Raw genomic sequence first — 23,125 nt, forward strand, 5'->3', positions numbered from 1 at the left:
GTGGGCACAGGAGATGGAAGAAAAGAGGTGAAAATGACTGACCGGTTTATTGAAAGGGAAAACAGTTCGTACTTGCAAGGTTTTTAGTGAACATTGCATGATCAGCTGAACCATAGAGAACAGAGAAAAGAGGTAAACCACCTTGGCAATGGCAGGTGTGTCTAGGGGGACGCTTTTCCTACCCACCATGCCCAGAGTCTCCACCAGTCCCCCAGCTGTCATCCACAACACTCACTGAACTCAAGTGAAAAGTATGTGTGCTAGGATACCTCGCTTTCCAGACAAGTCTCCTGAACTTCCTACCAAATCACCACTTTTTCAGCCATAAAGAATTTCATGGGCTCTTTGAAATCCATAAAGAGTGGATATGCTAAAAGTGTCCCTATAAAGAGAAAGGTGGGGATAGAAGAGGCAAATCGATCAATACCCATCACGAATATTCATTCTCCAGAAGCTGCTCACCAGGCCCAAGTGCAACATCCTACTAGGGCTCACATTATCAGCCCCACGCAGTACCTGTTGACCATCTGCCACATCCTAGACACTGTCCTGGCATGTGGCTGCCGTCTAATGTAACGGTTAAATGGTGGGTGTTTCAGCCTCAGATCTGGGGGAAGTTATTAAATCTTCCTGTTCCTCGTTTTCTTCACTTATCAGATAGGGAAATGATAACGGAGTTGCTGTGGAGAGTATCACATTTTATTTTCCCAACTTCATTCTTCCTGTCCTGGCCCACAATGTCAGTATTGTCTTTCAGACCAAGCTAGATATTTAACTGGGAATAAATTTCAGCTTCAATAGAGAAAAAGGTTAAGAATAGAATGGCTGGTTGTTCCTGAAATGCCATATGAAAAATTTATATTAAGTCAGGCTTCTTTTTTTCCTCTTGGCCTATTTTCTTTTATTAAGGATGAGAAGACAGCACCTTCCATTACTGACGTGACTTCTGAGCATATTTTATTTCTGCTCTACTTGCTGCCTGCTGCTTACTCATCCTGATAGTACCACTATCTTTAAAACTCCTAGCATAGAAGGGTAAAAACAAAAATGATTTCTGGGTATGGAGAGAAGAATAAGAGGATGGCACTTAGTAAACTTGATGTATACCCAGTATATCAGTTAGCATTTTCTGGGTAACAAATAGCCCCCTCAAATGTAGTGGCTTCAACACCATTTATTTAGCCTATGATTCAGAGTCAGTAGTCTGGGTTGAGTTCAGTTGGGCAGTTTTTCTGCTCGTGGTTGGGCTCATTCTATGGTCAGTTGCTAGGTCAGCTGGGTGCTAGTTGGTCTAGAGTAGTCTTAGCCGAGATGGCTTATCTCTGTTTCACATGGTCTATCTTACAACCCACTAGGCCAGCCTGAGTTTGTTCACCTAGCAGTTGCATGGATACAAAGAAGTATAGAAGTCACCCCAGTCCAATCGATCATCTGAAGGCCATGCCCATGGGTAATGGGCCTAGGATGTTTTTCTTCATGATAGACTGCACAGGAATGAGCAAACTCATACACGTGTACACATGTGCAGAAGCCAGTAAAATGTATGCTTGGCTCTAAGGATAAAGAGACCCATGAGGACCCAGATAATACTCCACAGCCAACCCAACACCTCATCCAATTCAGTTGTTAACACTTTCTCTCCTTTAATGAATATCATTTTTTATAGTGTTGTTTCTGGTTATAAAAACAATTAATTTTAATTGCAGGAAAAGTATGTCAAGAAAAGTATAAAAAAGAAAGTCAACAATGATCTCACAGTCCAAAAGCAATAATTAAGTAATAATTATAACGAATTATTTATTATATATATGCAAGCTCTCTGATAACCAGGCATTACTGTGAGATGTGGAGGTTGTTATTCATTATTAGTTATATAGTGTTACATAGTGTGTGTGTGTGTGTGTGTGTGTGTGATTTCTGTAGTTATTCATTCATTCATTCATTCAGTCCTTCCTTTGGGGAGGGGCTCAGCTGGGAAGCCCTGGGATGCACAGTGTTATGAACCCCACTCCCAGCAGCCTCTGGTTACTGATACTTAAGGGACTGTCCCCATCAAAAGAGGTGAAAGAAAAAAATTGAACAGAAGTTTTGCCTTTTGAAGGTACAGAAAGGAACCTGCTCTAGCACCTTCTGTGCTGTTTTTTGTTTCACTGGATTTCTATGGGGGAAAAAACGAAACCCTCCCTGTGGTTGCCAGGGCATCATTACGTGCTGACCGCGTGGAGTGTGGCTTCTGTAGCCATGTGTGATCAGCTCATGGCTTTCTGGATGCCTGCCCTTGCTACTCAAAGTGTGGTCCAGGGATCAGCAGAACCACTGGGCAGCCTGACAGAAGGCAAATTTATAAGCAGCACCCCAAACTCACTGGACTAGAATCTCTGTGGTTGGAGCCCAGGAATTTGTGTTTAACAAGCCCTCCTGGTGATTTTGACACAGCTATTTTTTTAGAAGCTCTGGTGTTCTGAGAACTCTGTAGAATGGATTGATTTGCTCCCCAAGGAAGATAACTGATCTGTGGAGAGTTTTGAGTTTGCTCACCTAGTGACCCTCAGGATCACCTCTAGAGCTTATGAAAACATAATTTTGGGGGCTGCATGCTCAGAGACTCCAGTTCAGCTGGCCTGGGGTGGGGCTCGTGAGTTAGTATTCCCAGCGAGTCCCCTAGGGCTGCGATGCTGCCAGCCCTAGATCACACTCCAACTGGCACTGCTTTAGCCAACACCCTTCTCCAAAAAAGAAACTGACCTCAACTTTCAAGAACTTTTTGAGGTCTCTGATTCTATGGTTACCTTTTAAAAGGATATTTTCTTAACTGGGGACTCAGAAAACCACTTATTTTCAAAACATTTTTTAACCAAAGTCTGTGGCATCATCGACTCAAAAGGATATGAGTTTGAGCTAACTCTGGGAGATAGTGAAGGACAGGGAAGCCTGGTGTGCTGCGGTCCATGGCATTGCAAAGAATCAGATACAGCAGAGCAACTGAGCGACTACAGAAACTGTTTTGAAATAGAGCTAGTGCTGGAGCCCAGAGGCATTTCTGAAAGAGCTGGCTAAGCCTAAGAGAATAGAAAGGTGCAAGTTACAGTCATAATTTCATGTTCTGGGAACTTTGCTGGCCTTCCAACTGGTTTCATTGGAAGCAGAATCCCTGGAAAATATGGCTGGAGCTACATTTTCTGGGCACATTAGTCAGGCCCTACAAAAGTGACACTTGATGGCCAACAGTGGCCTCTGTGTCTCTCATATTCCCTCCACCTTCTATGACAGAGTCAGATAGTGTGTGTGTGTGTGTGTGTGTGTGTGTGTGTGTGTGATTTCTTAAACTGCTCATTGGATTCTCCAATAAATATTAACATGCATTAATTAAGGACATATTGCCTTCAGTGATCAAAGGAAGACTGGTGCCAAAAAACTGCAGGAAATGAGCAACATGTGTGTGAGTGTCTGCTCAGGTGTGAGAGCCCAGCGTCAGGTCAAACCAAAGCTGTTACACTGAAGGGTGCGCTCTGACCCTTGTCCTCAAAATCAGTCACTTGATGTTTTCTGTGTGCTAGCCTCCCTCAAAGGTGGCTGTTGAGGACCCGTGAGGGGGTAGTGGAGATGTCGGTAACATAAAGAGGCCAGTGTAACATGAAGTGAGAAAACAGGACACCTAGGGGCACACAGCAGTCAGAGGGGGCCTTGGCCCAGGCTACCAGCCTCCTCCCAGAGATACCACTTGCCCTGAATTCTGAAGGCTGGCCCAATAAAGAAGGCAGGGCAGAGACTAGAGTTGATATTGCGGCAAGCGAAATCACAGGGATTTGTAGGATTACAGTAAAAGTAGGTAAGCATTTTCATCAACCTTGCTCCTGAGGGAGCAATGATTAATAAGTATGAGACAAATTCTTTGGAAAATGTTAAACAAACCTCCTGCCACCTCCAAAAAGGAACACATAAATAGATTTGAAAGGATCTATGTTTGCTCTTGTGATTAAAGCAGGCCAACCTTTTCCTGGGTGGCTTTTCTGTTTCCATTTTGTTATTCATGAAATCTTTCATTTCCCATCACATCCCTTTGAGGTTCTAGTGAACTGAACAGTAGGCACAGAAAAGCCCATTTGCCTGTAATCCCTGCCTGCTAGAAAGTGAATTTATGGAATTTTTAAGTATTTATGCAGCTACCAGAAAAAAGAAATCTCAAACCTGGGGAAACGGGCAGAAGAGGAACCTGGAGACTCAAGGCATGCATCCTCAATACTCGTGTCTGCCAGGTTATTACACCAGCACACGCCAAATACAAATGTAAGCCTTGTTTCTGCCATGGCTTCCATGACCTTCTAGAACCTTCTGGAGTTCTACCATACTTAAGTGGATAAGAAAATGGGTGCCTTAACTTACTGTCTGGAGACATAGGGATACGTCGACACATTCTCAGATCACACTTGCAAACTCAGTAGTGTCCAAAGAGTTACAGCGTGACTGTCCTCTCAGCCCATAGTAAGTATATTCTAAAGGTTGGGTCATTTATGTCACTAGTGAGAACCAGTTGGCTGGGAAAACACATTCACAGAGCATTGGAGGAATAAAGATTTATATAAACAGTTAGGAAAAGATGTTAGAATAAATGCTTTCAGTTAAGTATGAAGCTGATTAATGTCTTATAGGGCAATAAAACTGTAATACTTGGGATTATCTTTTCTACTAAAGAGAAACCATTTGTATCTCTATTGGACAAAAAACTCATTTGCTCAGTTGTCTATAAAGTGCCATTTAACTTGATATTCTGTTCCCTAATTAAGAGGAAATAGTGAAAATTTGGGGGGTGATGGATACAGTTATTACCTTGATCACAGTGCTGGTTTCGTGGGCAACGTACATGTGACAGTACAGTTTAAATCTGTGCATATATTTTATATCAATTATGCTTCAATAAAGCTGTTAAACAGAAAGAGAAAAAATAGTAAGCCAAACAAAGAAACATTCCTCTATAATGTTAAACAATTCTCCAGTCTGATAGAAAAGGATGTGATCATTCTCCTTTATTTCCAAACTTTGGATAATTTTTATTGACACCAATTAAAACAGCTGATTCTAGAATAAAAGAGATTTAGATTTTGGTCACCTGCCAGTTGTGTGACCCTGGCCAAAATATTTAAACCTTCCTAAAGCTCAGGCTTTCTATCTGGAAAAAAAAAATGAAGATTAAAAATAGCCTTCTATATAACTAGGATTGAAGGAAATAATACATGTGGAATGCTTAGCAAAATACCTAGTACATATTATACTGAGGACTAGTCAGTGTTCACTGTTTTTAGTTACTGTTTCTAAGGAAGAAAGGGCTTCCCTGGTGGCTCAGTCAGCAAAGAATCTGCCTGCAATGCAGGAGACCAGGGTTTGATCCCTGGGTCGGGAAGATCTCCTGGAGAAGAAAATGGCAACCCACTCCAGTATAGCTGAGGAGCCTGAATGAGATAATAAGACGGATAGAAAGAATACAGACCAAAAATGAGGCACCAAGAGTACTAAGAACTGCATCGTCTTGACCACAGCACCTCCCTTTACCTTATGTCTCACTTCTCACCTGTGGACTAGGCGAAGAATAGGTGAGCACCCAAGCTGGATCTAACTCTTAAAGTAGAACTCACTTACCAGGCCTTGGGCCAAATCCTGATGGAAGTCCGGCTTCTTCTCATCCTGGAGCTACTCACAGCTCTTGGAACTATTGGTCCCCAAGGCTGTGTAACCCAGTGGTCAAGGGGAAAGACTGGATTCAGACTCTCTGGCTTCAGATCTCAACTCTGCTACTTGCCAGCTATGGAACCCTGGGCCATTCACTCAACCCCTCTGTTCCTTGGCTCCCTATCAGTAAAATGGAGGCAATAAAAACACCCTTTTCTGGGCAGATGCTCGCTGCTCAGTGGCCCTTGCCTTATTATTAGGGCCTTTGCATAAATGGCTAGGCAGCCAAGGGTCCTGGATGTGTCAGCAGAACTGATAAGCAGTGTTCACCTTCTCAGAGGGATGAGGATTGAAGACATTTTTATATGCAGAACCATTTCCCTTTGGGCTGTCATTCAGTAACAGCTACAAAGCTATGTTTGTGTTACTAACACACATTGATGACTGCATATACAATCTAATGACACTGAGGTTCTGGTGATCATGCCCAGCCTGGCACTGGAGGGAAGGTGTTGACACTGCACGGGGCCCAGGCAGGCAGGCTGCAGGGTGAGCTGGCCAGGCTTTCCCCCCACTGACTGGCAAGGATCCCTAAGCAGGATGTGCCTCATGCTCCCACAGAGCCCACAGATGGCTTCCCACCTGCTTTTGGCCAGATGACTTTTCCTTGGTTTGGGGGTATTGCTCTGCCCAGGGCTGCTGGAAGATGCATCCCCAGAGGCTCCTCCCCAGGCACTGTGGGCCCGCCATGAGATCCTGGGTCCCTTTCACCAGCTCTTTACACAGTGTCTGCAGCTTTTGCTGCTCAGACAGACCCTGCCTCCTGCCATACAAAGAGCTGCCTGTGTATAGCCCCGTGAAGCGCGCCTCAGTCAGACAGAGTCTCAGAAATGCCTGTGAAGTCTTCGCGCCCCTCATCCAGGCAGAGGCTTTCGCCCATGGCTAACTGGGGTGGGAGTCTGAAAGCCCAACTCCCTGGCCTCAAGGCAGCACATAATCTCAGGCTGGTTTTACACTTCGGGGCTCCCTGCAGGATGAGCCTGTCTTGCGTGATGTCTTCCCCTTCTTCAGCCTACTTCCTCTATTCTCTCCCAGGTCTCTGCTGAGACTCTTCCCCAGGAGAGTCTTGTACACAGATTCTTGGCTCGGGGTTGGCTCCTGGGAGAAATCAGTCCAGGACCACCTCTTTCTCCCTGCTGTCACCAGGATAGAAGTATCTTTCTGCCCAGAACTTGTGGGGCCCCTATGGAGAAGGGTCCAACTTTTTTTTTTCTGTTTTATTCTGGAATATAGCCAATAACCAGTGTTGTGATGGTTTCAGGTCAACAGCAAAGGGACTCAGCCATGCATATACATGTATCCATTCTCCCCCAAATTCCCCTCCCCTCCAGGCTGCCACATAACATTGTGCAGAGTTCCCTGTGCTACGCAGTAGGTCCCTGTTGGTTATACATTTTAAATATAGCAGTGCATACATGGGGAGTCCAACTCTGAGGTTCCTACAAAGTCAGGGCTTGTTTTGAGAAAGGGCCCACTCTGAGCGACTGGTTTTGTAAGCACTGTGAGAGGCTTCCCTGGAGGCTCAGATGGTAAAGAATCCACCTGCAATGCAGGAGGCACAGGTTCAGTCCCTGGGTCGGGAAGATCCCCTGGAGGAGGGCATGGCACCCCACTCCAGTGTTCTTGCCTGGAGAATCCCATGGTCAGAGGAGCCTGGTGGGCTGCAGTCCATGGGATTGCAGAGAGTCGCGCATGACTGCATGACTAACCCTTGGGTGCAGGAGGAGAAGCGGGCTGGGAGTCTTGGTCGCAGTGGGTGAAGAGCACAGCATTCAGAACACTTCAGGGGACAGCTGATGTGTCCTTAAGGCAAGATGCCTTCTGCTCAGACCTGCATCACTGGGGTTTTTTTCTTATGCACGGGGAGACCCAGAGCCTCAGGAGCTTCTCCCCAAACAGGTGCAGTCTGCTCTGAGCCTCACTGATCTCGGCACAGTGTGTTCTGCTTCCCCCTTGAACTCAGCCACAGCAGGGGGTCTGGGCGTCCTGCTGTTTCTTCATTTGAAGTGAGGGGATGGCTGAGACATGGTGGTACTCTTCAGCCCAGCCATCTGCCAACTAAGGGTCCCTGAAGTGACCTCAGGGAAGGCCACGTCCTATGGCAAGGGAAAGACCTGGAAGTTTGCTGGGTTGAGTTTGCCAGATCACACATCCCCAGGGGCCCTTGGGTTAATGCAATGACCGTGAGCACCATCCTGCCAGGTTTCCAAATGCTGGATGGTCTCACAAGGACGTTTTGGTGCTGGGAAGCACTTCTAAGTGCTACTTGATCCCCTGGCCACAGATGACACCTTTAATCTCGGCAACTGTCTTTCACTCATATTTCAGAGGAGCAAGTAACTCCTTGATCAAGATAGAGGCTGGGTGGGGGAGGGTTGATGAGTTAGGGTAAGCTAGTCTCAGTTTCTGAAACAATAACATACGATCAACACACACACATTTCCTCTGTCTTCTCAAGGTAATGGAAGTACACGGAGGTCAGCTGTTCCTCTTTGTAACACACAGTCACTAGGGGTCTATACAATGTCTGGAAATAGGAGATGCATAGTGAAGGTTTCTCAGACTCAACAAAGCTAACAGAGTGATAATGCTAATGAAGTACAGCTCATTAAAAAACTGAGTAGGAAATGTCATGTGGCAGCCTGGATGGGAGGGGAGTTTTGGGGGAAATGGATACCTGTATAGGTTTGGCTGAATCCTTTCACTATTCACCTAAAACTATTATAACATTGTTAGCCGGCTATACCCCAGTACAAAAGAAAAAGTAAAAAAAGAAAAAGAAAAAGACTGAGTAGGCAAGTCTACCTTTCTTATGATTTAATAGAGGAATTTTAAGGAATAGAAAGGAGAAATTCGGGTCCTGCAGTCATCAAAAATGTTTCTATGTTCTTGAGCATAATTAAAAATTCTGGGCTCCTTTTCTTTTGTGTGATATGGCTTTGATAGATTTGGTCTTCATTTCATTATTTTAAATAAGGATATTATGCACAGAACAACGAGGCTATAATTATTATAGAAATAATATTAAAAATAAATATATGTAAACAAAAACATATGAAAAGGGGTCTCACTAAATTCAGAATTGATAGTAAGTGATCAGAGACATTACATAGAAAAGCCTTTCTTTGTAGGTAATGTAAGAGTATAACTGACGTTAGAAAGGGAGAATATTTAAAGGAGAGCAGATGGATTTAGGCAGGCCTGCTATTGGCAAAGCTACAAGCTGCTTGCAGACAGATTAAAGCCATCTTAGGGAGGATGAGATTTGAGTTGCTTTTCAACACCTAAGAGTTCCCTGAGTGAGCGTTAAAACCAGAACTCGGTATCTCTAAAACACAATGATGGTTAGAATTGAGACAAGAATACAGTCAAAATAGTCTGTTAGTAGTTTAAACCTTCATGAATATCTGTGAGTCTGTCACCCATTACAAAGCACAGTTAACTAACCTACATATTTTATTTTATATAAATTAATAGAGAAAGAATGAATTATTCCACAAAGAATGTTGAAAAAAGGGATTGTTTGGAAACTATATGAAATTAGAGGTTTAACTGTTTCTATATATACTCTAACATAAATTTAATCTGGATTAAAAAGTTAAAAATAACCACTGAGACAGACTGAAAGAAAATGAATATTTGACTGTTATTAGAATATTTAAATAGCTTGTAAATAAAAAATTGAAAAGATCATCAGTTTAAAAGTATACATTGATAAGACTTTATGGGAAGCAATTTGGGTAACATGTCTCAAGTGTCTGTGAAGCATTTATTTATTTATTTTGACATGTAAACCTACGCCCAGAAATCCATTATCAGGAAATAATCCAAGAAGTAGATAAAGTTTCTATGTAAATATGTTCCTGACAGTCTAACTTATAACAGGAAAACAAGAAAACAAAAGTAAAGAGCATTAAATGTCTAGGGATAAGCCCAATGAATCATAGCACACTTATATGATAAAGCACAGTATAGTCTTTTAAAATGATATCTGAGAAACATTTAATGATTACTGAAAGTTTTGAAAATATAATTAATAAAAGAAAAAACAGGATGATATATATCATTATACTTTAACTGAAAAGTAAACTTATTTATAGACATATATACATATATGTCAATTCTAAATAGTTCAGTGGTTCTCAAACTTCCTGCAATTAGAATCACCCAAACAGATTTAATATATCCTCCTGTCTAGATCCATTCTCAGGGAGTCTCATCGAATTGCTCTGCAGTGTTGCCCAGACATGTCAATTTTTTTAAGTTCTATAGGAGACTAATGTGCCTCCCGACCCACCTCAGATTTGAGAAACTAAAAACAAAACAAAAACAAAAAACACTCCTTTTCACTAAGCATACCAGGAGAAAGCACTCCACCTTCCAAAGCAAAAGAAACTCATCAGGTGGCAGCTACAAATTTCATGGTATAGTGCCCATGGCATAACTCACCTATTCTATATTAAGAAAAATTATCCAAAACTTGGAAATAAGACAAGAAATTGGGTACAAGTCTAAGGGACTCACACAAGGATTACTTACTTCTCTTTGTATGACTTTCTATTAACTTCTGATCAGGCTCCAGACCCTGTGAAGATCAGCTTGGAGATTTTTGTGTGATAAGATTTGAATGATTTGTCTAGCATCAAAGTTACAGTTTTACTGCCCTGTAAAATATAAACCAGTTTGCATCTAATTTAGTAATCTCAGTCCAGCACCATTATATGTGAATTATCTGTGAACAAGCTTTTTCATCTAGTTGCTTCCCTCACTAATGAATTGAATAAATCTGTTTTTTAAACCTGAAAGCAAATGGATTTTTAGAAAACTGTTTATTAAGCTCTGATATTTATTTATTTATTTATGTCCATACCATACCACATGTGGGGTCTCAGTTCCCTGACCAGGAATCACACCTGCACCTCCTGCGTTGGAAGTACAAATCTTAACCACTGGACCTCCAGGAAAGTCCCTAAATAAATATTTGGCATATTTTTACTCTATATTTTCATGAGAGTTGCGTTTTTAACTTTTTGGAATTTTGCATTGGATTTATCTGTGATCAAACAGTTTCAATGATAGAAGCGAACATTGGAAATAGTTGGAGTGGGGATTTAATCTAGCATGAATATCTTAGCACTTGGGCACAGGAAGCTTCTTTGTCTCTGATGTTCTCAGTATGTGCAAAAAAAAAACCCTAGGCCCTCTGCCCGCAAGATTTAACCGGAAGTTAAACCCACTCCTTATTAATGTTGTTGTTGTATTGCGTTGTTTAGTCACTAAGTCATGTCTGACCCTTTTGCAATCCCATGGACTGTAGTCCGCCAGGCATTCCCAGGCAAGAATACTGGAGTGGGTTGCCATGCCCTCCTCCAGGGGATCTTCCTGACCCAGGGATTGAACCCGAATCTCCTGCACTGCAGGTGGATTCTTTACCACTGAGTCAGCTGGGAAGTCCATATGAATGTTAGGGAATGCCAAATCAAATCATCAAAGAAACCAGATTTATACTCTGGTGACTTGTTCTAAGCACCTGGAGATTTGAGTAAATCTCATACTACAAATCAGTCTTTGGTTCCCAAAGACTTACACGATCACATCAGAGACACTTCACTACCTCTTGGAGTCCTTCTGCCTTTAGCTGAGATTCCTGATGCTCTGGCCAGACTTTTTTATTTTTTGTTCACACTCTGTCTGTCAAGTACTTAATGATCTGGAAAATGCTAGACTGTAAGCCAGGAGCTTTGCTATTTAAAGAAACCCTGAAGTGAATTCATTTCTAGAACAAGTAATTTTCCATGAGTTTCTTAGTTTAATTGCCTAGTAGGTTGTTCCATGATGGGTGTGCCTAGAGTGGGCTTGAGTTTGAAGGTGCTGGCTGCTTCAAGGAGAGACAGAGCTCTTATATAAGGCCAACAAAAAATATATATTATGTCTATCAGAGGTGAAAATTATATAGTCCAGGGTCAAAGGCCTGTATTGTTTGATGGGAAATTATCAACGAAATTAAGAAATAACCATTAGGTTGGCATTTTTGGTTCTCTCACCTCCATAAAGTGGACTTTGCGAATGAAACAACTCCTTCCTGGGAGCTCGTCTAGTTAGGAAATATTTTCCTGGCTTCTACCCACCTCCTATCCTTTAACACAGAGAAGCAGATAGTGTTGCTGATCAGTGACTCCCAGTTGCCATGGCCACAAAGACCCCACTCCTGAGAAGGGCCTGGCCTTGCAGCATCACTATCATAAATTCACCTTGACTTCCCTTATAGAGCCGAAGAATGCAGGTTTGAAAAGAAGTTTTACACATTGCCTAATCCAGTGTCCTCTCTCTTATTTGAATCCGTCCACCGTGATACCACCATAATACCACCCTTTCCCTGAGTATTTCCAAGAAAAGGAATTCAATCCATCCAAGATGTCAAAATCAGACCTTAGACTCCAAGGTTCTTTACTGAGCCAAACTCTCTTTTCCTATAACTTCCCCCCAGTGCTGGTGGTTTTGTTCCTTGGAATCCATTGCACATTGTCTTCTCACAATTATTTTGTAGATAGTCACAGCCTCCAGTACTTAGAGCTTGTGGGTCTCTTCTGACACGACTTTGAAACTAGATATTATGTTAGAAAGAAAACAAGATTCAGGATGAAGTGTTCTCTTCATTCAAACATTATCAGAAAAAAAGATACAACCTTCACAACCCTAGATGGACAACCTGTTCTACTAGTGCATATCCCAACTTTCTGTTCTTCTGGACACTCCAATAAGTACCTTGCATGAAAAGCTTAATCCAGGAGATTGCCAAAACATTCTAGTGGGAGGATTCACGTGACCTTGTAATCAGACGATATCAGTGATTCTCAAAGTGTGTTCCCTGAACCATTAGTAGCAGTATCAGCTGGGAGTCTCTTACAAATTATCAGGTCCTATTCCAGAGTTACTTACTACATCAGCAAGCTGTTTTTGCAGGCTCTTCAGGTGAGAATCTGTGGGCAAGGAAATTACCTAACTACAACAGAATCAAGAACCAAATTCCAAACTTGGGCCAATGGCACAGGTCTGGACTGAGTGAGTACATATGTGTGCAAGTGTGCATGCACTTTATATTATGTGGGACATTAGTGCCTGTATTTCTAGCCAGTTCCCATATCTTGACCACTTTTTCACCTATGAAAAGGCATCCCTAACATCCATTATGTTAATTAGCAGGGCTCCCAGTAGATCCCAGATGAGGGGTCCTGAAGCACTTGGAAGAGCTGTTTCAGGAAGGTGGGCCTCTGGGGGTCACCAAGACCACCATCACGCTTCTTCCTTGTAACCATCACATTTTGTTTTGCTTTCTTCTATCCCAGCTAAACACCCTCATGCCTTCCTTCATCCTTAGTATAATATGATTTCAAAGCTCCTGACCCCCTTGTCCTCCTCCCAACTTCAAGTTAACCACAAAGTGATGAGTATGAATTTTGATAGATATCATTTGGTTTGGGGGCTCCTTGATTCCAGGAAAAGGAAGCCTGGCAGTGGAGCAATGGCAGGTGAGGTCACCAGGTGTGACCCTGAGCAAACTTTCAGAGTGTCCACTGAGTTCAGGATGTCTCTCGCTTTAGGACAAAAAAAAAAAACAAAAAAACCTGGGCTTCCGTATTCCTGTGCCAACAGGTTGCCAGCTGTGGGTCTGCCCACACGGACCTGGGGACTTGCAGGTGATCAAGCAGATCACGTGAAGCCACATTAGGGTGGTTTTACAAAGAGGGTCACGTGCATGAGTCAGGAGTGAAACAGACAGAAATAGGGGGTGACCCCATGGAAACAACGGTGGGAAGTCGGGGAGGGGGGGGCAAGCAGAGCCCCAACAGCATCTGCAACTGAAGGCAAGGTGTCAGGAGACAGAACATACCGTGGCTTCCTTCTAACTGCTGATTAGTCATGTGGGCACGAGAAGAATTTGTTCCAATGAGAACGAGGGTCTTTCTGCCTGGTCCTGGCTTCTATCTGTTCATGTGCTCCTGAGTGAAATCATTTTATTTGGGGCATTTTGTTTTTCATGTGGCCAAGTACTAGTCGTACGTGGATATTGTCCTTCCCTTGGAAACCAAGCCAGATACCTTGTAATATAAATATTTGAATCAGTTCCTTCTGAAGGCCAGATGGAGGAGAAGACCTGAAAGCAAAGACTTCCAGCTCAAGCTCCTACAGCCACCCTTTCGAGGAAGCCGTTCCTCTCCAGCTGCAGGCTGGGTGTGGCTGCACTAACCTGTGCACTCGGCAAATACTGGTTAAATGTATGAACCAGTTACTGTGGTTTGCTTTGACTATGATCAGGGTGAATGAGATGAGATTTAGTTCTGCCTTTCCCTCTCTCCTGGTCAGTGATTCCTCCCAGCATGGCTCCCACGTAAACAGTCAGAAACTGTTGCATAATACAAACCTCATTGCTAAATACCCATCTGACCACATTTGCAAAACAGAGAAAGGAAACATTGGCATTTTTGAAAAGGGAAAATTTAGGCATAATCAGTGTTGGTTGTGGCTGGCTGCCTTGTTGCAATTAAGAGATGCCAAAGCTGGGTGCATTGAAATGCCAGGCCACCCCTGACCCAAGTCCCTAAAAAACAAAAACCAAGCCAAATCCGCCTGTCAGTCATGATGTCATTAATCCCAGAATAGGCCAGGAAGGGACTCATTTGGGAAGTTAGGCTTCCCTTATCAAAGGAAACCAGATCAGGACTGTATCCATATAACCAGACGTACAAATATAGAGTCACATTTAGGAACAGTGTGGGATGCAACGGTTTGGAAGATAAATAAACCCAGCTTAAAAAGAACTGGGCTCTAATAGTGGTCAGTGCCATCCATCAGAAACACTAAGGGGCACAATGACACTTCTGCAAGCTGGTTGAGATATTTGTCACTCGAGATGGTTCTTAAGTCAAATTCTCCTATAAAGAGTGTATTCATGGTCTTTAACCCAGCACATACTATGCTATCTATTGAGAACATGGTGGGGAGAAGCAAAGACTGCTGTTTCAGATCAAGATGACCTCCTAAATGCTGGACAGCCATGCACTTGTATTTCTAGATGGATCTATCATAGAACTATCAGACCATTGAGTACTTGCAGGACCCTTCAGCCTTACATGATACTGCACATGGATCTTCCCATTCTGGACACATAAGAAAGACCTGTGGTTTCGTCAAAAATACAGATTGTGAGACCTGGCAGTCCAGTGGTTAATACTTTGCCTTCCAGTGGGAGTGCAGGTTCAATCCCCAGTCAGGGAGCTAACCCCACATGCCCCAGGGGCAAAATAACAAAACATAAATAGAAGCGATATTATAACAAGTGTAATAAAGACTTTTAAAATGGTACACATTAAAAAAAATTTTTTAATGCATACGCCAGCCCCACCTTCATAGATCCTGTTCCATAGCTGGTGTGACTGGAAATTTGTATTTCAATAAGCAAGTAAAATGTTTGAGATGCAAGGAGAATTCAGACCATGCTAAGTCACTTGTGACTTCTCTGTGAACCACATAATGGACATAAAATGGACATATGATAGTAAGTCAGTTCATTCATGAGCCACTTATTCTTTATATTTGAAAGATACTCTTTTCATTCAACAAAGACATTTATTAAAACCAGTAGTGAAAAGAGGTTAAATTTCATGCATAAGAATGTTCAAAACAGAGTAACAGGGAGCCAAATGCAGTCGACACTTTGAAGAACTTACACAGCCATGGACCCAGCAGATTTAACCAACGGCCATTTTCAGCAATAGAACTGCAAACAGAATCTTGTTGCCTGTCATCTGCTGAAATTATTCTTTGCTCTGGTCCTGAGTTTAGCATTAAGACATGTATTTGCATTATCATCATTTTCTGAAGAAGAAGAAGAATTTATCCGGACCATCCATAGAATCTCCAATATGCAAAATCCCCAACATTTTCTTTTTTGAGTTCTAATGATCTTAAACAATAAGCTTTACAGACTCTATTGTCTGGGGAAGATGAAAAGTCTCCAGTGCGCTTTTTCTTATGAGCATCTTCTCTGTGCATTTTGAATGACATAATCTCATTGAAACCAGCCAGTTTGTCCACCTCCAAGGACAAGACTCTGTTGTGAGACATTTAGAACCATGGCCCCATGGAGCTTTAAGCTTTTGGGGAAGCAAATGCTGCTGGAAGTCTGCAGGTTGTGTAGACAGAGCAGAGTGAAGTAATGCATCCAGTCTGAGAGGAGGGACAGGCAGGGTCAGGCTCCAGAGGTGGGGCGCTCGGTCTCTTCCGCTGCAGCTCTGTGATCTCGGTTGGTTATCAACCGGCACTTCATTCATGCTTAGTGTGAAGGTGATGTGTTTAAGGCAGCATGTCTCAAACTTTTTATGCTCAGTGATCTTCTATGGCAGATGATCATAGGTCTGGGTGAAGCCTAAGATTCTGCATCTTCAAGCTCCCAAGCAAAGCTGATGCTGCTGGTCTGGGGACCACACTTGGAGTAGCAAAGGTTTGGGGGACCCTATTATAAACCCCATATAAAGTTTAATGTAAAGTTCCTGGCCTGATTTCTATCACTTATTAAATTCTCAATAAATGACTATTATTACATCTAATACTTTGACAAAAGAGTTATATGACATAAAATGTTGGATAATTGCAGATGATTTATTTTAATCAAGAAGGGCTGCTTCAAACCTAGGCTTAATTCAGATAATTCAGAATAAATAATGCTCCTCCTGTGCTTGAGGAATCTTAGAGACTTTGTGCAGCAATAACTGTGCTCACCATTCTCTTAGAATGAGCATTTTAGATCTTATAGCTGCATTAACCTCAAGGAGAAATTTCAACTGGGAAAATAATAGCACTGGGCCCATCCTTGATCACATTCTTGTACCATCACAGTTGGGAAAAGAGGCCTGCCTCCAACCACACCAAGTACTGGCCCCTTCTGGACGGCAGGAGAAAAGCCCAGAGTAACAGAAGGCTGCCCCACTGCTAGCTTCTGAGTCATGAGCCACGTGAGAGCTCCCACAGCTTGGATCTGTGATACTTGCTTCTTGTTGCTGTTGTAGCTCTTTGGGTTTATTTACTGTTTGTTGAAGATGAAACGGATAGGCTGAGATATATATTCCCTCCTTTGAGTTTGACCTAATTTGGGCAACATAAATAACATAATGAAATGGGGTACACAGGTACAATACTATGCTTTAACATTGATAAGAGCTGCAATCCACCATGAAAATGTAGCTATTGGGCAGGGTCTATATGTATGATAACACAGCTGCAAAATAGAAAAAGCAAAAATGGACTGAAATTTTAGAAGGAAAATATTAAGCAATAGCTCCTATGCAGAATGTGAATACACAGGAATCAATAGGTCAAGTTGACTAAGGATTTCAGAGAGTTTGAATAACACACTTTCCTTTTCAGTTCCATCTGATGGGGGTGGGTAGCTAGATAGTGTGAAATATGGAATAGATCTTCTTTTCAAACACAAATAAAACATTCTCAGAAGACCATATGTTAGAGTGCAAAGAAAATCTCAGCAAATTTCAAAAAGCAAGAATTGGACAGATTGTCTTCATTGATCATAATGAAAGTAAAATTAGAAATTACCAAAAAATATTTAATTTGAATTTTAAAATCAAATTTTCAAATAACAATTGAGTTATAAAAGAAATTAAAACTGAGATCTGAAACTATTTAGAAATAAATAACAAAGACCATTCTATATGTCAAAACATGTAGGAAAGGGCCACAATAACAATAAAGGGACAATTTATAGCAATAAGCAGTATACTGTACCAAAAATAAGAAAATATGTAAAAGGAATCTTTTGTCAAGTCAAGAAGATATAAAAGGAACAGTGTAGGAACACATATTAGGAAGAAAAGAAGTAAAATTAGAATAAAGGTAAGGGAAAAAAGAATTGAAGATTAAAAACATAAGTAGAGGTGATAAATAATATCAAAAGTTGGAATATATGAGATATACCTGTCTGTGAGTGTGAGTGAGTGAAAGTTGCTCAGTCGTGTCCGACTCTTCGCAACCCCATGGACGATACAGTCCATGGAATTCTCCAGGCCAGAATACTGGAGTGGATAGCCTTTCCCTTCTCCAGGGGATCTTCCCAACCCAGGGACTGAACCCAAGTCTTCCACTTTGCAGGGGAATTCTTTACCAGTTGAGCCACAAGGGAAGCCCAGCTTCCTTAAAAATCTAAAACTAGAGTTACCATCAGTTCAGTTCAGTTCAGTTCAGATGCTCAGTTGTGTCTGACTCTCTGCGACCCCATGAATCGCAGCACACCAGGCCTCCCTGTCCATCACCAACTCCTGGAGTCCACCGAAACTCAGGTCCATCGAGTCGGTGATGCCCTCCAGCCATCTCATCCACTGTCGTCCCCTTCTCCTCCTGCCCCTAATCCATCCCAGCATCAGGGTCTTTTCCAATGAGTCAACTCTTCGCATGAGGTGGCTAACGTATTGGAGTTTCAGCTTCAGCATCAGTCCTTTCAGTGAACATTCAGGAATGATCTCCTTTAGGATGGACTGGTTGGATCTTCTTGCAGTCCAAGGGACTCTCAAAAGTCTTCTCCAACACCACAGTTCAAAAGCATCAATTCTTTGGTGCTCAGCCTTCTTCACAGTCCAACTCTCACATCCATACATGACCACTGGAAAAACCATAGCCTTGACTAGACGGATCTTTGTTGGCAAAGCAATGTCTCTGCTTTTGAATATGCTGTCTAGGTTGGTCATAACTTTCCTTCCAAGGAGTAAGCGTCTTTTAATTTCATGGTTGCTATCACCATCTGCAGTGATTTTAGAGCCCCCCAAAATAAAGTCTGACACTGTTTCCACTGTTTCCCCATCTATTTCCCATGAAATGATGGGACCAGATGCCATGATCTTCGTTTTCTGAATGTTGAGCTTTAAGCCAACTTTTTCGCTCTCCTCTTTCACTTTCATCAAGAGGCTTTTTAGTTCCTCTTCACTTTCTGCCATAAGGGTGGTGTCATCTGCATATCTGAGGTGATTGATATTTCTCCCGGCAATCTTGATTCCAGCTTGTGTTTCTTCCAGTCCAGCATTTCTCATGATGTACTCTGCATATAAGTTAAATAAGTAGGGTGACGACATACAGCCTTGACGTACTCCTTTTCCTATTTGGAACCAGTCTGCTGTTCCATGTCCAGTTCTAACTGTTGCCTCCTGACCTGCATACAGGTTTCTCAAGAGGAAGGTCAGGTGGTCTGTTATTCCCATCTCTTTCAGGATTTTCCACAGTTTATTGTGATCTACACAGTCAAAGGCTTTGGCACAGTCAATAAAGCAGAAATAGATGTTTTTCTGGAACTCTCTTGCTTCCTCCATGATCCAGCAGATGTTGGCAATTTGATCTCTGGCTCCTCTGCCTTTTCTAAAACCAGCTTGAACATCTGGAAGTTCACAGTCCACACATTGTTGAAGCCTGGCTTAGAGGATTTTGAGCATTACTTTACTAGCATATGATCCAGCAATCCCACCACTGGGCATATACTCAGAAAAGAAAAAAATTCTTAATTTGAAAAGTCAACTGCATTCCAATATTCATATATATATATATGTATACATATATATATATGGAATATTACTCAAGCCATAAAAAAGAGTGAAATAATGTCATTTGCAGCAACATGGATGGACTCAGAGATGATCACATTAAGTGAAGTAAGTCAAACAAAGACAAATATCCTATGATATCACTTCTATGTGGAACCTAAAAAAAAAAAAATGATAGAAACTTATTTAAAAAAAACAGAAACAGACTCACAGACATAGAGAACTAGCTAATAGTTACCAAAGGGGTAAGGGGAGAGGAATAAATTACGAATTTGAGATTAACAGATACACACTGCTGTATATTAAGTAGATAAACAACAAGCACCCTGTGGCTCAGCTGGTAAAGCATCCTCCTGCAATGCAGGAGACCGGGGTTCTGTCCCTGGGTTGGGAAGATTCCCTGGAGGAGGGAACGGCTGCCCACTCCAGTATTCTGGCCTCGCAGGAGCTGCAGGAGGAGAGAGACGTGTCCTATAGAAGCTTCATTCAAACGATCAACAGTGTGCGGAGACACAAAGATGTTGAATTCAGCTTTCTGTAATAATTCAGCCAATGGATATTGGTGTATATAGGTTTTTTTTTTTTCAATTAAAGTTTGAAACATGAAGAGAAATAGATGTTAGCTCAAGGTACACTCTCTACACTTTCTCCATGACATTCCTGCCCTGTGACCCTTGCCCTGATAGCTGGTAACCCCAGCATAATGGCCATCCATGTCTCTGTCAAGCTTGTACATCAAAGCCACACATCTACATATCCACACTCACCTGCGCTTCTTGAGTCCTAACCCCTTATTTGAGTCCAGACCCTATATTAAGAAAGCAGTCTTAACCTAACTCATGTAAGTAAGTAAGCCTGTTCATGACAGAGAAAGGGTTTTCTCTAGAGCCCACCTGTCCTGTGTCCAGTGTGGGTCTCAAATAGACTTGCATGCAGAAGGAGAATGAGAACTTTTCAAACTACATTTGACGGCAGTGGGTAACTGCAGCCCGCCCACTCTACTGATTAGCTCAACAGTGGCAAATCCTCAAGACATCTCTGTCTCCAGCGCAAACCAGTGCTGCAGCTGAGGCTAGGGACCTTGGTCTGCAGCTGGTCATGAAAGCTAGGAGTCGTTATGAGGGCTGTGCGCCCATCCCAGATTAATCACAGATTAATCTGATTTGCAGTCCCCAAACTCTTTTAGATTACTGTTTTACTCCATGCATCATTTCTTGTTTTAAAATGTGGTCCAGGAGGCACAAACCCCATCACAGGAAGACCCAGGCAAAGGGGATTCTACAGACAAATACAAACAGAGAAACACACAGCCTGTATCTGTATACGGCAAATATATGGTGCCCATGGACAAGAACTGCTTTAAGGATTTCTGTCTAACTTTATTTAGCCTAGGGATTAGCAGCTGCTTTCCGTAGAAGAGCAGAAAGTAAATATTTTCACTTTTGAGAGCCCTGTTGTCTCTGGCAACCACTCAGCTCTGTCAAAGTGACCTAAAAGGACCATGGAGGGTGGGGAAACAAATGAGTGTGGAAATGCTCCAGCAAAGCTTTGTTTATGGACCCTGACACTAGACATATACAAGATATTTTTCTTCTTTAAGTCTTTTTAACCATCTTAAAATGTAAAAACCATCCTTCACTCACAGCCAGAATAAAAGCAGGCAGCTATCTGGATTTGACCATGATTTCCAGAAGCCCCTGGTTGAGCCCACTGTTTCTCCAGCTCCAAACAACCACAGGGCCTTGCCCACCCCACCTGGGGACACTTATTAACATTCTGGGGGAGTGTTCTGAGGAGCAGAGCTACTCGAAGTGCATTCCGTGGACCAACAACACCAGCATCTCCAGGATGCTCGATAGAAATGCAGAATCTGGGACCCTACCTCTGTCTGACTGACTCAGAATCTCTGAGAGTGAAAACCAGCAATTTGTTTCAACAAGGTTTGTGGTGAGTGTGATGCCCATTGAGTTTTAGAGGTACCGCTCTGGACCACATCTGGAAAATCACTATCTTGGAAGCATCAAATGCCACCTAGGGGTGTCAGAATGGTCCATTCGTTCATTCAACAAGCCATTTAACGTAAACTGAACACCTACTAGGGACCAGATCCTTTGATAAATACTAGTGATTTGAGCTAATTAATAGGATACTGTTGGGCCTTTAATGGACTGGGAGAGAGACTTTACATCAGAGCCCCAGGGAACAGATTTGAGAGGCCCTGCTTCTAATTTCCTCACTTACTAAACAGGCTGTGCTGGCTGAGGCCACACTAGCAGCTTGGGCAACACCCAAGATGGAGGTTATGTGCTAATCTGAGTGAAGTGTTTTGTGTTACCTGGGTAATAAATGCCACTTCACTGTTAACATTCTTTCAGCTACTGAAATTACCGCTAATCGGTATCATTATGCTTCTTCTGGTGTTGCCTCTTAGAATCTAATACGCATGGGTTTGGGGGGTTTGGGGGCGATTTATCAAATACCAACAATAAACGTCCCAACAGAAGATCTGAAGGTTCATTCTGTGCTTTCGTTCCCCCTATTCTTACCGGGAGAGTGGACACTGCTATCTCAGCTTTGAAACACTATGCATCTAAGATCTGTCAGATGCATCACCAATCCCCCAGTCACAGACATACCCCACTCTTTAGAGCAAGACAAGAGCTGGGAGCATTAGGGAGTGGGGATCGTGAAAGTGATTAGGAAAAAAAAAAAAAAGGTGTCTATCACATGGTTTTGCTGCCACTGTGCCAACTACCCATTCGCCAGGTCCCTATAGGTGACCATGAGCTTGAGCTTAGTGGTCCCTGAAGCTGTTCTTCAAGTGCTGAGAATAGCAACTTTAAGAGGAGATTGCCAAGGAAACACATGAGACGTGTGTGTGTGTGTGTGTGTGATGCTACAGATCTGAAAGCACACAGACCTCTGCCTTCTAACAAACTGGCCTATTTAAAGGAAAGGTAGGTTTCTTTCTACCTCCACCAAGGCAGCAGAAATACAAAGATGAGAACAGGGGAGAAGGTGCTCTTGTTTGTCTCCACATGGAAATCCTTTGAGAGGTGCTGCTTGGAGACTGGAGGCTCAGGCCCTCTGCTGGTTCCCCGGGTTTCAGGCTTCCGTGGGTGCTCAGCACTGCATGCAACATGCCTCCTACCCAGCCATCAGTAAACGAAAGCTAATTAAGAAACACTAGACCTATTCTACTTTTGGTAAAGGCTACAGGTTTATTCTGATGGCGCAAGCCTTTCTGATTTCTAAGCTCCCACATCCTTACAAATGAGGTTGATCAGAACTTCATATAATATATGTCCCTCCCCAGAAGCCAAAGAGACTGGTATTATTGGCCCGGTTGAGAAAGCTGGGGCTCAGAGACATTGATAAATTTGCCCAGAGTTACCCAGCAGCTGAGTGCCAGAGCCAACAGTCCACCTCGGCCTTTCTGACATCACAGCTACAAACTACGATGTACTCAGTGTTTCCACAAGGTCACCACCTTATCCTGGAGAGCTGATCCCAGCCACAGAGGATCTCAGGAATTTTGTTTCTGCTCATCTCAAGGTTCAGGAGTGGTTTGGTATAAAAATTGCTACCAATTTCTGTTTCCTAGATCCCTAATTTCTAAAATGGAGACTTATGCTAAAATGCAAAGCATTTACAACTCTACATTATATCATAAGAACTTACTCTGGTGACTAACATGGAGGAAGAGGTGGGCAGGGGAAGCAAGGGGCCGATTGGCTCTGGAGGGGACACTCTCGTTACCTGTAATTTGCACCACACAGGATTTCAAGAGCATAACCAGAAAA

The 23,125-nt window shown here is 42.6% G+C and overlaps 1 protein-coding gene across 2 annotated transcripts in view; it reads left to right on the top strand.

Annotated features, from left to right (window-relative positions):
- The window catches only part of SNAP25 (synaptosome associated protein 25), an 87,488-nt gene that overhangs the window by 29,961 nt on the left and 34,402 nt on the right, over window positions 1-23,125 (top strand). The gene's annotated exons all lie outside the window — the stretch shown is intronic.

The sequence above is a fragment of the Capra hircus genome, chromosome 13, assembly GCF_001704415.2.
Source record: "Capra hircus breed San Clemente chromosome 13, ASM170441v1, whole genome shotgun sequence".
NCBI classification, from domain to species: domain Eukaryota; kingdom Metazoa; phylum Chordata; class Mammalia; order Artiodactyla; family Bovidae; genus Capra; species Capra hircus.